The 14843-nt window shown below is 45.7% G+C and overlaps 1 protein-coding gene across 9 annotated transcripts in view; it reads left to right on the top strand.

Moving 5' to 3' along the window:
• The window catches only part of si:cabz01090165.1 (uncharacterized protein LOC100333421 homolog), a 277606-nt gene continuing 262763 nt past the window's right edge, over positions 1–14843 (top strand). For 5 of the 9 annotated variants that reach the window (XM_067506897.1, XM_067506896.1, XM_067506898.1 and 2 more), the window contains exon 1: positions 2–1275. The gene's annotated coding sequence lies outside the window, so the exon portion shown is untranslated. Of the gene's footprint in view, positions 1276–14843 lie in introns of all 9 variants that reach the window. The other 4 variants (XM_067506904.1, XM_067506900.1, XM_067506901.1 and 1 more) reach the window with 1 other exon arrangement.

A 14843-nucleotide genomic window follows, 5' to 3' on the forward strand; every position in this document is an offset into this window, starting at 1 on the left:
TTGTGCGCGCCTACAGCCGCCTCCACCCGGCGGGAAGTACGCGCTGTGATCTGTGGCTGAAATTCAAACTTTCATCGTCTGGAAAAAAATTCCCCAGCAGCAGCAGCAGCTGTCACACGCAGAGCGGATCAGACACAGAGGGATGTAGCGGAGGAATTAACCAGCCAAAAGAGGAAATGTGACCGACAATGTGACGTTTCGACGAGGATTACCACAATCTCCATCGGTGGGGTGTTTTTTTTTTATTGTCCTCTAAAAATAGGCGACTTTCTGGATCCGCGCCTGCTGCAGGTCTGCAGCCTTCACCAGCACATCGCTGGTAGCGCGCTGAAAGTAGAGCTTCAGTCATTCCTGCAAGATTATTGTCTGTAAAAGCTGCGTTTTCCTGCTCGGTGGATTATCAGAGTCCTGGGAGGTTTCTCGTTGATCTGCGAGGACGCAGCAGCTGGACACCGCCCGGACCAGTGTCAAGGATTTCGCCACCCTCCCTTGGTTTGGGGTTAACATCACTGGAAGGTCTCTGGATTGAAATTGTTGTATTTGCCGATCGGGCCCCACCTGGAGGAGCAGCTGCGTGTGTGGAGGAACGCACAGGAGGATGCTGGGATAAGTGAGAAGGAAAAGGGTTTGGATTCCAGTCAAGGACGCCCTCAGCATTCCAGTGTTTGGCCACTGATTCCTCCTCTCAGCGTCACTTTTCTCGGTGGGTTTCTCTCTGATGAAAAGGGACATTACACGGGTGACACGAGCTCTTCCGTCCCCGATACTTTAAATCCGCTTGGAGTACCGCTGACCGGACTTTGGGAGGCGACTCGAAGGAAAATAGGAGTTTTTCGCTGACCCCTCCATCGTTTCAGGATCTATGTGATTGCTTGTCGGGGATTTGCACAGCGAGACCACCGGCACCTGGATTACCTATTGCCCCCCCCCCCCCTCCCCTTTTTTTTTTCCCTGTCGGACTGCGTGCCCGTTTATTCCCCTTCTGTCCGCCCCCCCCTACACACACACACACACACACACACACACGTTTATTCAGCCACAGAAAACTACCAAGGTAGCCCCTCTCTCTCTCGTTGTGTGGCTGGGAAAGGAGTCGCGCAGCAGAGGAGAGCAGGAGTTGGGATAGGCTGCTGAGCCCGCTCGCCTTTCTTGAGCCTTTCGGGGCTTTGAATTGTGATTTAGGTCCCCCATTAGTGGACGGGTCGCGAGAGGAAGTGGACGGGATTCGGGAGAGAAGAGATAAGACGCGGGGAGAGGAGCTGCAGATCGATGAAGGTAAGGCTGACTGATCGGCTGTTAATAATGCAGGGTGTGTGAGATGGCGCTGGATGCGCGCTGGGACCGAGCTCCGCTATGCAGTTGCTTTTTTCTGCCAATAGTAGTTTTATTCTTAGTCCCCAGGAAATGAATCATCGCTGTAATCTGATTAGGCTCTGCCATAACTCCCCTCCGTGTGTGACTGCTCTCTTTTTTTGCGCCGGTCTTGGTTCCGTCAGTGGACTCTGCCTTTCTCGGAGGCGACACCGTGTTTGTCCAGACCGGCTCCAAAATGTGGCACCGCGGCTCCTCTGCGGTGGTTCAAGCGGTGAAAGGCTAATTGTTATTTTGGCGTCTCACTGGTCAGGCGGACCCCCCCCCCCCCCTCTCAGAGTGCCTGTGTGGGAATGTGTGCGCGCGTATCTGTATGTGTGAGTGTACGCGGGGTTTCTGCGCGCACCCGTTCTCGCGCGCGCGTGTGTAGGGGCACAGTAATAAAACCCTTTATTTTCTCTCTCTGTCTGTCTCACTCTCTGTTTCTAAAGCTGCCTCATCATGCCGCTCCAGTTGACAGGCATTACAGCCACATCTATTATGCAGGAGCCGAGGAGATGAGAACACGAGAGGGGAGGAGAGGGGGGAGGAACAGAGGAGCAGGGGGACGGATCACGAAGTAAGCGAAGGGCGAGGTGAGGAAAGATGAGAGAAGTGAAAATGAGCGAGCAGTGGAGGACAGGGGACAGAGAGATGGGAAGAGGAGAGGGAAGGAAAGAAGGGAGGCCGAGCAGAGGAGGTGGCAGTGCCAGAGGGGATAAAAGAGAGGAAAGGTGAGGCGAGGAAAGACCGGATAAAACTGAGAGACACTATACTGTTTGTGAGCTACAAGCCACAGTGTTACATAATGTTCTCCCGCTTGTGCAGACTTGAACTTCCACCTGCAGGAAGAAGAACAGATAAGAAGGAATGTTCTTCACTGGGAGCTCCTCATTATGCAATGATAGGAAGTGAGTGAGACACTGACACACATGACGGAAACAGACTAAATGATGTCTTTATGAGAAGACTTAAGATTTGTCCTCAAGGAACCTGGACGTGTTTAACAAGCAGTGACAGCTCCACGGGGGAGCGTCTGTTTCAAGGAAAGATCGGAGCAAGACCTGTCCAATAACATCCCCAGAGACAAGTGAACAAGCTGCTTGTAGTTCATGGTTGCCTGGGACAACTAGGCCACTATTCAGGACAGAGGAGAGGTCCCCAGAGGCATCCTCGGTCCCAGGGAGACCGCTACGCTTTCAGTACCACGGAGAGAGACGGTGCAGTTCAGAACCACGGGGAGCTCCAGCTTGGTTTGGCTGCTCTACGGCAGGTCCACATTGAGTCAGGACAAAGGACAGCTCCAACACACAGCAACCAAGCTGTGTCGGGGTCGTGGCACGATATGAACAAGTTGTGTGGGCTTCAGCACCGAGGACAGTTCTAAGCCGTGTTTCTACTGCAGGGAACCTTAGGTCCTCTTCCTGTGTCTCCACCAGAGACATCAGGGACTAAATTAGGTCTACTACGCCATAGAAAAGTCCCTAGATTGTAGTTAGTATTTTGAGAAGCTTCTAGAACGTTTGGGTGGTGTCTGTAGTGCTGAGTGTAGCTGACTGCCAACAAAAGCAGTAACGGCCCTAAAGGTCATGGCTGCAGTGACCATTCGAATACAAATACAGATGGTAAGAAGTGAGTGTCAGTGAGACAGCTGGGACAGTAGGGGGCTTCTTTTTTCATCTGTCAAGTGGTTTCTGTCACGATTTTACCACGTGTCAATGCTGTAGGCTGAGCTCAACCTCACAACATGGCTCCTACAACCCTCACATGTTCATGCTGCGTGACATCACCTCAGTGATTGGGTTTGACAGGTTTTCCGTACACTGGACAGAGCTGATGTGGGCTCAGAGCATGGAGAGTCCACTCTAGATGATTCAGAACAATGGAGGACCCACATTTTCTGCTTTCCCGCCATTGGATTTGTGGGTAATTCTTGGAAAAAAGAGCCCCCAGCATTTATATTTCTGAGAATGGTCAGATGGATTCTAGGGAGGCCCTGAGCCCCATTTTCAAACCAGTAACTGTACCCGACCAAAGACCAGCTATGACTGAATCCGTATTTCAAAAATTTATTGATAAATCTTCTCTTAGATGGAATTAAATTTTCAGGAATGTCCCAGTTAATCCTATTTTCATGACATGTGATGTAATTTAGTGCTGTTAGTTTGAATGTGTTAGACACACATTTAATGAGCTTTTGGGTAAATTTAAGGTTCAGCGGATATCAGCACCTAAACAAACTCGTTGTGCAACTCTAAAACCTTTTGCGACTCTTGTAGGAAGCAGTTGTTCCCATAAGGACACTGCATTGAACGTTGGAGTGGTTTTAAGGATGTTTGAGTGTGTTGGAAAGGAGGAGAGTTTGTGTGTGATCAGTGGATTTCCTCTCACTATCTGTGACTGTCTTCACGTCAAACTTGAAACTCGTGGTCTTTACTTCCACGCTTTGACTGTTCTTCCTAATAGCAGTGATGGTCCCAGTGTGACAGGAAGCTGGACAGACAGAGGGGTAGGTAGCACACTTCTTCATACAGGAAACAGCAGGTAGGCAGGGCCGGAGCGCCAGTAAAGGTAGAGAACAGTCAGCCAGGTGCTGAGCTGTCCACAGCAATGCCCAGTGAAATGCGACTGGAGTGATGCATGGTTTGCGGCGACGATTATCATATGGAGAGCATTAAAATGTGCTTCACATCCCATTAAGCGTTGGGATGGAGGGAGAGAAAACACTGCCCACCTCCACACTTACTCTCAGCACGGTTCTCTGCCGGGTTTTCCGCCTCCTTCTACCTATGACACATTTGTTGGCTGCTGTATTTTCCCTCTGCAGACAGCACAGGGAAGACCAAACCGTTCTCATGCATAGAATCAGGGTCAAGTAGACACTGGGATTCATAGCAAAAAACACCATAAAATGAATTAATATTAACAGGTTTTTAATAATTTATTTATTCATTTTTCATTTCCACCGTCTGATCTGAGGCTTTCCTGTTCATTTGACACCTTTAAGTGATAACAGACCTTGTTTTTTTATTTCTTATGTGGAAATGATTCTTTCTCATTCTCTACAAGTTGAAATCAGAGTCAATTTGAGCAGCGGCACTTCGTACGGCTTATTATGTAACAACACCCCCACTCCGGTCGCAGATAAGCAGGTAAGAGGCCGCCACAAATATCCAGCTCATGACGTGTGATTTACATTCCAGTGGAAATTCGGCATCTTGTCTGGTTGAAGAATTAATCTGTGGCTTAATCTCCGGGGCCAGAGCTATTCTCAATCCCTGCATCCATTCTCCTATCTGTTTCCTCCTCCATCCATCCAGTCAGCTCATTGGCTTTGCAGTTTGTATTTGCTGCTTTCTGTCCTTTTCCTCGACCCGTTTTCACCCAGAGATTCTTTGATTGTTCCGTGGGGGGAGATTTGTTGCAGGCTACGTTCACAAAGGTCACGTTAGGCCTTTAGGCCTTTAGATTTAAATGGACTTCAGTCTGCAGTCTGGTGTTCCAACAGTAAAACCACCACCATCAATACCGAGCCACAAAATAGGAACTAAATTGCCCTCACGGCACAGAGAGCGGTGCTGGATACTTTTCATCATTCTGTTCCATCTCAGCACAGATGAGATGGAAAACGTAAAGCCGTGAAGACGTTTGGCCTGTTACTTGGGTTTAGACTATGGTTCTATTATGATTAATAGCTGCATTTTGGTTTGGATATTCATTTCCTGTCAGAACATTTGCTGCTAGCGTGCACAGATTACTGAACATAAGAAGATCCCCTCTTCTTTGAAAAGACCCCACAAAAGAAGGATGAAGCTAAGATCCTAAAGAAATTCACAATGATTAGAACTATATACAAAATAGAGATGATGTGACCCAAAAGAGGCATAAGATATCTTTTTCAATTTGGGGTCCCTTACAGGGGGTGTGGACCCCCATTTTCTCAGAACTAGTTGCATTGCAACATGCAACAGTAAGAAAGATGTGCTGTGATGTCTTCTGTTCCTCAACCTTTGTTTTTTTTTTGTACATGTTCTGGTGATGAAGACTTTATAAATAGACCACAGCTTGACCCACTTTCCAGCCCAAATAAGGGACTGTGCTTTCTTTGTTTGGACTAATGGGGAAATTAGCAGTTGTGTAAAATGATGGCCTCCGACTGTTTCCCCCAAACCCACGCACTTGTTTTCTGTGGAAATGTCAGGGTGGCCGGGTACATTTAGCATTTGGTGCTGATGTTTGTGTTTGCAGAGACGAGTCAGCACCTGTTTGTCAGCAGATACAATGCGGCACTAACATGTGATAATTGGTTAGTGGTACTTTATGAATGTCACGGTTCGAGTGCTCAATTAAGTTGTCAACTAACCGTTTCATTGTTCAACAACGAATTAGACAACAGATGTGTTAACTAACAACACAGTGAAAGGAGCTATTCCATATCTGATAGTTCGTTAGTGAAACGGAGCATTTCCACTTACTGTGCTGCTCACACTTTTCCAATCAGTCCTCTGTGCATTAGTGAGCAGACTCCCTCAGTGAGCGCGGTGAAGATCCACTCTGAATTAAAAGCGCCGAGCTGATAACACGGGGATCGGTGCCCTGCCTCCAAAGTGAGTCTTCAACTCTGATCTGACAGCTGAGAGATTAACGGGAAAATGGGAAAACGTGTCGAGTTTAAATTGAATATGAGCAGGCTCGGTACAGACCCCCGAGAACCGGCAGCGTGAGGACGCGTGACGAGCACAGACCCTGATCTAATGCTCATCGCATCTCACTCTGTCTGTCCTGTTTCCACGCTGTCCATCACTCCTTCCTCTGTTTCTCCTACCCAGCTCTCCCCAACTCTCTGTTTTCATTTTCAAGTTGAAGGTCACATGTGAGAGTCTGGTGATGGATGCCACAATAGGATTTATGACAATTGAACACTGTGTGTGTGTGTGTGTGTGTGTGTGTGTGTGTGTGTGTGCGTGTGTGTGTGCGAGTGCAGAATCATATTGAAGTTGTTGGGGGGAAAGCAGATTACGTGCGTGTGCAACAAGCTGAACCAGATCAAACTAAGTAGTGGAAAAACGCGATCACAACAATTAATTAAATCGGTCCCCTGTGAATTCAGCACAAACTCACAATTTAGAACGTTGTCACAACATCACAACATGCATCACAGATATTTTTTAGTTGACACTTAAAATAAAGCTACATAAAATCCTAGAAGCACTGATTAACTCATTAGTCAGCTGACAGGAAATAAACAGAAGGACTAAAAAGATTAAGTGATTAAGCAACGAATGTTAAATACTGTGTTTCTAAAAAAGTGAGGTTGGTCAGTTTGAACAGACGAACGAAGGCAGTTAAACGATGCTGGATGCTCCTGATGAGTGTTTTGCCTTTTTTACTTTCACTAACCAACAACTGACAATGAAATGATTTCATAAGCATCAACACACCTGATAAATATGGCAGTTTGTTCAATTACGTCCTGATGCAGGCTGGTGTGTGTATGTGTGTGTGTGTGTGTGTGTGTGGGTGTAAAAGGCAGGTGGAGGTCGCTGCAAAGTGAAAACAATCAGTGCACACACACTTGTTTTCATCACTTACCGGAGAAGTTAATGTAAACCCTAAACTTCACTCCCCTTTAACCGAGTCCTCTAAAGCTCAGTTGGCAGAGCAGTGATCAGATTTAAATGTGAAAGCTGCCTTTATATAAACTATCATAGGTGAGATTGGACAATGGACGAGCTCGCTGTGCAATGAGTCTCACTTTACAGTGTTGTTGTTGTTGACCTACATATTTGTTAAAAATGTCACTCGTATCGTTCACTATCATTTCTTGGTTGTGTGAAATAGCAGCTGTGCTCCGTTATTGATGGATTTCTGTGATGCTTCCACTAATTAACACTGCAGGAAACACTGAGTCTCTGTGCATCTTAGCAGTCTGGTCATGGGCGTTGGCTGATCCAGCATCAGCTCATTATGTATAACTGACAACAAGGCTTAGGTTTTTCCTTAGGATCCAACACGTAGCCACATCGTGTACCGTGCGTCCGATCGAGCGTAAGCGGGTAATGTAACTAATGTCCCGCTGAATCACTTAATCTCTGTGATCAGTCACATTCAGACAGCCACTTTGTGAGTTGTGTTCCTGACATTTAATACCCAACTTTGTCTAGAGCTTGACCTCACAGCACTGAGGAAGTGATGTGGACTCAGTAAACCTGTTTGATAATGGTTTGGATTTGTTAAAATACTGAAGTGTCTACTTAAGGCCTCACTCCTCCACAGCAAACCCAGCTGGTGTTCAGCAACAGCCTAAAAATACCCACTGTGACATTTTCTCTCTGTCTCTGTCTGTCCCACTCTCTCTCTCTCACTCTGTGTGTCTCCATCCTCGTTGTTCTCCTCTCTGTCTCCTACCTCCACTTTTCCCAAGTGTCTTTCTGTCGCCTCCTTCTCCCTCGTAGCCTGAGTGTAAAGTCAGCCTTGTGATTCGGCTCTGCTGCAGTTCAGGCCTCCTGCTGGGATGGAAAATGGGAGCTTGGTTTTTAGCTCCCAACGCATAACTCGCCAGGGTAAGCACAAGTATGGGATGGAGGGATATCAAAGACGGAGGCAGGGAGGGAGAGACAAGCAAAAAGAAAGTCAGAGAGAGATGGTGGAGGCAACCAGAGAGGATAGATGCAGCCAATTATGTAGCTCAGCTTAGTGTGAACAGTGGGACGGGGCGCTATCAGCAGCAAGATATAAATAGACACTATGTGTGTGTGTGTGTGTCATGTATCGATGTCTGTGGGTTTCAGGTGTATCTGAATGTGTGTGTCACATGTTTGCAGTTCTTGCTGTTAATTAATTGTGTCTCTGTGTCTCTGTGTGTGTGTGTGTGTGTGTTGGCAGTACAGTGCAGGAGGTTGGTGGAGAGTAAACATAGCTTGTTTAATTGCCCAAGTTTTCACTTACTTGTTAGGATGAGGGGGAAATGTCACAGACAGTGACTCTACAGTGTGTGTGTGTGTGTGTGTGTGTTTGAGACAGATCTCTACGACCAATTATAAAATTGGCTGATGTGGAAAGAGAAACTGAATATGCAACTGTGTGTGTGTGTGTTTGCGAGAGAGAGTTCAGCACTTCACTGGGAAGTTTAAGGTTCTGATTGGCTTAAGGTTCGAAGCGAGTCCTGGGTTGTGCTAAACACTGTGCTGTGGTTGTGAAGGTCAAACAGGACACGTTATGCATAAATTATGGATTTTATTTTGGTCAGAGGCTTTATTGGAATGAGGCTGTATGATTTTTCCATTTCGTTTATGCAACACCTAATGTGGTCAAACGGGTGAAGCCGTCCTCCTCCTCCCACTCTGCCCACTGCGTTGGACATGGGAAACCAAAACAGCAATGTGTCTTTGTGTCCCAAGGACACTTCAGCATGTGGACAGGTAACATGTTCTCATCACACAGCATCAGGTAATGATGCTTCTTAAAGGAAGCCTCTTTTTCTATCTGCAAATTAACATCATCTGAACTCCTAATGACAAAAAACTCCTCCAGGTGATGTCATCTGGAGGAGTAATATTCTGGAGAATTATTTTAATGTAATGAAGTCAGAGGGAAGTTTAAAAGCATTAATGTACAGTCACACATTAAATTAAAGCCATAGAGAGCAAGTAGAACATTAGTGGAGTTAAATGTTTACATTCATCCATTTTTCGCTTGATATACTACGTCACAGCTTTAGGCGTCAAATACTGAAGCGTCGGGCTTTGCATGAAAGACCGCTGAAAGCTCAGCACGTCGATCAGCGACACGGACGGGAACCTTAACTGTCAGCATGTAAGACAAAAAACTGGACGAACGGCCGCTTTTTGAGGCCTTGGGAATGAGAAGAGACTGGGTCAGGGAGTAAAACCTTTCCACTCCTCAGCCAAGCCTTAAACTTCAAAAGCCCTTTAAACCAAACAGTGATAATAATCCCCACACGACATGAGAATATGAAAAAAACAAGTTTTTCCCGTTGGGTGAAAATCGAGAAAAATGAAATGTGAAAGTGAAATGTTTTCCGTTTCTTTTCTTTTTATAAGTACAGTGCAGTTGGTGGAGCAGGATCAAATGCTCTGCTGCAGAAAACACGTTGGTATTAAGTTTCGGGCTGCAGGTAGATGATCCCAGATGTCCACAGTACGCTGCAGTCAGGACACAATGATGCTAAATGTACAAACACCGGAGAAAATCCCTGTTATTTTCGACGGTTTTCTGTTGGCGTTAAATGAAATGTGGTCAGTTCTGACTCCATACTGCAGGGCCCTGATGGAGCTTGTTTACCCAGTGTCCTGTGAAGTCCTGATGGCAGATGGTTTTGTGGATTTTGCTCGGCGCAGGCTCGCTGCCGTCTCCCTGGTGACTGACGTGACTTCCTCTGCACTGGAGCTGCCGTCCACATTATCTGCAGTGACACTGCTCTGACTAAAGCTGCCATCATTTACTGTTTACATTTCCACAGCTTTGTTTGGTCAGAAATAACTTCACAGTGATGTAACTGAGGCCTATTTTCAGTTCTGATTATGATTTTGATTGATTACGACTTAAACTCACTTAAATATACTCAATATTTTTAACTGATGAGATAAAATTGTTCAAATCACTGTGATAAACAGTAACAAACTTTCTTAAGATAAGACTTTATTGGTCCCACGATGGGGAAATTCCAGTTAACACACACACAATGTTTGTCTTTTTTATCTTGTTTTAATTTTTTTAGCCTGATTTATTGTTGGAAAGAATCCTAATTGTAAAAGTGTTAAGAACAGTGTGTGATCAGGTCTCTGTTGCTTTATTGTCGATCCAAACTCAGGCTTTGCAGAGCAGCAGCAGATTCTTCCATCTGTAAAGAGGACGGAATCGTCCAAACAATATGTTGACTTGGATGTTAAAATTGGACGACGGTCACGCTGCTTTCAAAGAGGACATTTTGCTTTTCTTTCATATTTCTGTTGCAGGTGAAATTGATGCCTCTGTTCTCTGTGTGCTGGATCTCAGTAGGCTGCTTCAAACCCCCCAGCGTGCACTCAAGGATCTGCAAGGACGTCCAGATGAATGTCCGCATTAGACGCTGTATGTGGTGGAGGACACCCTTCGGAGCGGAGTGGTTTATAGTTACAGTATTTAGTCGCACACGTGTTAACGCCACTAGAAACCACAGCCGCATGGTGAACGTCCACATTTTCACTACGGTGGCCAAATGGACACTGGTCTTTGCAGAGCAGTCTGTCTTTGTGGCTGTGCTGAGGACAAGAGACGATGAGTCTAATGGCCCCTGTCGTGATTCCGTCTTTATTCCTGCACATTATCGAATATTTTAAAGCCACTTTTATCGTTTGACTCTGCTGTTCAGGAGACAGTGGCTGCAGGTCAGAGATTTCAGCCACACAACGTTTCCTCCTGGACGTTTGTCACTTCCTCTTTCACTTCTAAAGCCACTGGAGATGTGTAACATGTGCGTTCGAGTCCCACCACAGTCAAACTTTATTGAGTTCATTGCATTGCTGTTCATGACCATCTCTGCTCTGAAGGGTTCCTCACACAGTTCAAACAATCAGTGCTTCCATCCCCTGACTGCCCTGGTTCTTTGTTCTGTGTTCATCTGCAACCTCTGCCACATCCCTAAACGGAAAGGTGTGATGTTTACTCAAGGTCTGGTAGTACTCAGTAATCCAATGCGTACAGCCTGAGGAAGGTACTGTATCAACACCCTCTGGTATCAGTGTGTAAACACGGCTTTTCTTTGCTGCTGAAGAAGGTAGCTACTGTAAATAAAATGCTTCTGTTGGCCTGTTCCTGCTCTGCTCGGCCATGTTGGGCTGCTAAAGGGTGCGTGTGTGTGCAGTGCACAGTGGTTACACGTTGTTGTGAATATTAATGAGCTGTTGTGCACCACTGCTGAATCCACAGAGAGGGAAACACCAGTGTGTGTGTGTGTGTGTGTGAGAAACTGTCATGTTTACGACATGCTCTGAATCATCCCACGTGTCCTTAACAGAATGCAAAGTGACCACCTGCTGATGGAGCTTTGTACTCACCCACACAAATACTTCCTCTGTATGGAAGAAGATGATTTGAACTTCAGACTGGTGCAGATGTCCTGATACCAGACAAGGCCTTTTCTTTCATTAATCATACTACATATGGTAAATAATCCATATTTGTTTATGCTACAAAATAGGCATCAGTGGCTCAGTTGGTAGACTGGCTGCCTACCGAGGGTCAGAGGTTCACGCCCTGCTCTTCCCGACCGCATGTCAAAGTGTCCCTGGGCAAGACACTGAACCACAAACAGCCCCTCCTCATCCCAGCTGTGCAGTGCCAGTCCCAAGCCCAGTACACATTGGGGAGCGTTGCGTCAGGTATAAAAACTGTGCCAAATCAACATGCGACCAAAACGATCCGCTGTGCAACCCTGAACTCACAGGATATCTGAAAGCCAAAAGTCTATGCTACAAAATAAGCTTCTTACATTGATCAATTCCGAAAGTAAATTAGTTATTAAAAAATCAGGTAAATACTGTGACAAAGTACTTCGGGTAGCTGCTGTCTGACGACACCTGGCGAATCTTGGGGGCAGAGTGGTTAGAGAGTGTCGACGTGCTGATGTATCCCAGCTCACGGCACCTGGATTTAACACCTGAGCGACCTACGTTAAAATAATACCAATGAGAAGCACTTAGGATGTGTGTTCCAGGAACAGCTCTGACTGCATTAACATTATGCAGCAGCAGCCTGTGTCTCTGGATTCAGATGATTGTGTTTGCAGAGTGATCCATTTTGCTGTGCGCTGCAACCCGCCTGTCCATTAGAACCAAAAGCTGTGGAATTAGAAGCTGCTTATTGATCCTGGAATCATTTGCCATCTTCCTCACTTTATGCTCTGTCTTCCCCCCCTGAAGGTCAGAGGGATTCCCCAGACACTTTGGAAAGATTCAGGCAGAGCAGTTGGCAGCGGGACTGAAAATTCATCTCTGGTGGTTTCCAGTTTTATTTCTCAGTCACCAGCAGTGGTTCATCTATTCTTCGGGGATTCTTTAAAAAAAAAAAAAAAACGTGGCTTCACTTAATTACATTTCACAAATGAGTTAAAGCAGTTTTCTTTCCCGTTGAACAGTTAATCACTCACTCCACCCTCAGGGATCAATATCTGAAGCTCGTGTTCATCACATCTTTACTTAATTTCTCTGTACGTAAACACTTGGTTTCGTGCCAAAGTGTTGGAACAGACGAGAAGATCACCCACCCACGAAAGTCACCTGGAGGTAATTTGCTATCCACATACATTAGTGCCAAACAATTATCCTCCACTTTCAACACTGACTTTCATTTGTTTTCACTCAAAGTTCACTCTCAATCATGTACAATCTTTTCTGTTAGCGACTATTTTAGCTGATGTAGAAGTGAAGAGCTGCCACGTCCACACCGGATCCTGAAGATTGGAAAACTGTGGCTTCTAAGGAGGATCAGCGGATGGCAGTGTAGTAACCAGTCTTAGAAATTGCATTGAAATTCACTGGCACACACACCACTCACGATAAGTAAGGCTGCATCCCACTATTATTTTTTATTTTTTTTGGTTTTCAACAATTAATTTACTAAGAAATTCAATTTTAATTCCTCGATCATTTCTATTTCAATATTTTCTTCAATCATCTTCACGTTTTACACTGGTTTCATTCTTTCAAAGGAATGTGGTGCAATCTGCCTTCACCAATTCAACAGCAAAGCTAGAAAAAGCATTGCCAGAAACAAAATGCACTGTAAAGGCTTCAGTGCTGAAAGCTTTTTGCAAGCAAAGCTGAAGAGAAGAAGTTCGAGTGCACGTGATGTCACCCACTCTATCTGGGCCAACATTCTGCAATACACACCAATGGAGAAGTTGAAGATTCCCCAAAAAGTGCCTCAAACTACAACTGCGATTCTTCAAAAACCGTAAAAGATATTAAAAAGTGCATTACAGGGGTGATAGCTGAGAGTCTTGTGACTGGCTGAAAGTTTGAACGTTCTCTCTAGGCTGGAGTATGTGGCTAGTTAAAGCTGAAGAGGAGCTGAGGAGTCTCTCCTTTCATTTGAGTGAGAAAAACTCCCTAAACAACCATCTTACTTCCTGTTCGTTTACACGCCGTTCTCGCGTAAACACGTTGATTTCTGTACACATTTTACATAAATGATATGTATATATGCAGGATTACGTACATCCGTGTATTTATGTAATCGATGACGTTTTTGCGGTCGCTCCACCTCTAATGATGATCGCTGCTTTGGGACATTTGGTTTCACTGTGTTTATAAGAAGTTAACAATTGTAAGATCGAACCTTTTTTAGACGTGTTTGTGTTTAGATAAGTGCAGAGCAGCAGTAAAATCATTGGTAAATATTTCGAGTGCATCCATGAAGATCGGCCGTACCCACCATTCGTACCGCAGCATGAATTCAGTCAGTGTGTACATGTAAACACTGTGAGCACTTGTTGCACCTGTAGCTGCTGTACAGCTGTAGCACAGACAAAAGACAAACTTGAGCGGAGACGAGCTCATTAGGGGAATAAATTGGTTTTTCCCACCTTCAACCTTCAGTAGAGCTGTAATCATCGAAATAATATCAGGTGTTTACCTAAAGTTTTAGAACATGTTTCATCCGTCGTGTCGCTGCTTTGGTCCAAACAGTGTTTAAAGTGACTGCAGCTCAAAGCGGTGAAAACTGAAGTTTGTAGCATCTATGTGCTCCAGTTTCTTTTCGTCTGTCCCGCTGTGACGGAATATGTCGTGACACGTCAGATTCCAAAAAGTCGCAGGGGCACGCGGTGGGTCTGTGCACCAGAAAGCTGACAGGAAGCCCCGCAGAGCTTTCACTTTTCATTTTAAGTGAGGCTGAAGCGCAGGCAACTAACTAATCCTCCAGCATCTGTTCCACACAGCCGGCTGCTGCAGAGAGGCCCAGCAGCTAAAGGGTTAATAAGTCAGAGGTCACGGGGGTCAGTGTGTCCACTCCACAGCAAACCTGACAATTACCTTTCAGACGCTGATCCAGCTTTAACGAGACATACTGGCCTGATATAGCCTCCATCTTGTCCTCATCTCTGCCTTTATTTGTCCCCTACGTCCTTCCAGCCGCTGCTTTGATTGTTGCCTTTCTTTTCCCTCATTTACTTTTTTTACCAAAAGTTTGTCTCCTTCTGTCCATCTGTACTTCATCTGGACAAACAACCACAAAGATACGAGAAGGAATCACACAATCATGTTGCTTCCTCCCATTCTCTCTTTCTCTCCCCTCTTCCTCCTTCCTCCTCCGTCTCTGTGTCTAACCTCTTACCTCTTACTCATTTTTCCCCTCACCTGCTCTCCTCCATCCCTCTCTCTCTGTATCCTTCACGCTCCCTCTGCACTTCCACTCTGCTCTCACCTTCACCCCATCCAGCACCTCCGCCCTGCACCAATCCGCTCAACTTTTCGCCTGCTCTGCTCTCGTCT

Source organism: Channa argus, chromosome 6 (assembly GCF_033026475.1).
Source record: "Channa argus isolate prfri chromosome 6, Channa argus male v1.0, whole genome shotgun sequence".
NCBI lineage: Eukaryota > Metazoa > Chordata > Actinopteri > Anabantiformes > Channidae > Channa > Channa argus.